This window comes from Silurus aristotelis (genome assembly GCF_946808225.1).
Source record: "Silurus aristotelis genome assembly, chromosome: 16".
In the NCBI taxonomy this organism is placed as follows: Eukaryota; Metazoa; Chordata; class Actinopteri; order Siluriformes; family Siluridae; genus Silurus; species Silurus aristotelis.
This window is the reverse complement of record NC_139589.1, coordinates 24,871,482-24,872,228: the sequence shown is the minus strand read 5'-3', so window position 1 is coordinate 24,872,228 and position 747 is coordinate 24,871,482. Positions and strand designations below refer to the sequence as shown.

Sequence of the window (747 nt, the reverse complement as noted above, 5' to 3'; positions counted from 1 at the left end):
TCCCAAATAACGCCTCACGGTTGACGTAGTGCACTAGATAGGGTGTGACTGCCGCTGTGTTCTCACCCTAAGTAGTGCACTTATATACCAAGCAGAACGCGATTTGGGTTGCGGCCCAGTTATTAGTCAGTTCCTATTCCAGGAAGCACTTTAACCACTAATTTCCCGAATGGGTTAAAAATAAACGTGCAAACAGCAATATAAATTGTTAAAATTATTACGTGTCATAATGTTACATTTGTTAATAACTAAAATAGATGCTACAGAAATTCTCGTGTAACTTGACTGTACTTACAACAAGATGGTTGTGTTCAGGATCGAACTTTTAGTTTATGGGGAAAATTCCTTCAATCCTGAAAGTTATCGGTGAACTGAATCCATGTCTGCTGTGGGGTTTGGGGGGTTTATCGCTGCTCAGAGATGTTTAACTGTTAGCGCGTTAGCTCCCGCTAGCTGCTGCTTAAATCCCATCTATAACGCGTTATTTATTTCCCATCCGAACTGAACTGCAAGATCCTCATGCTGCTATTGGCTGCAGTTACATGACTGACACATAAACTATCCAATCAAAAAAGCGAATGTTAGTCTGCCCTACTAACCAATCAAAACGTAGGAGGCGGGGTTTTGTAAAAAAAAAAAAAAAATTATAATAATAATTAAAAAGAATAATAATAAAATCCACAGTAATAAACGCTTTTCAGTTCAGGGATTATTGTAATTTATTCTTTGCTGATTATTTGTTGATCG

The 747-nt window shown here is 37.9% G+C and overlaps 1 protein-coding gene across 2 annotated transcripts in view; it reads right to left on the bottom strand.

Annotated features, from left to right (window-relative positions):
* Nucleotides 1–534, bottom strand: part of jak2a (Janus kinase 2a) — a 26,595-nt gene extending 26,061 nt beyond the window's left edge. The window contains exon 1 of one of the 2 annotated variants that reach the window (XM_083564716.1): nucleotides 296–534. The gene's annotated coding sequence lies outside the window, so the exon portion shown is untranslated. The remainder of the gene's footprint in view (nucleotides 1–295) is intronic. The other variant, XM_083564714.1, reaches the window with a different exon arrangement.
* Between the last annotated feature and the right edge of the window lie 213 nt (nucleotides 535–747).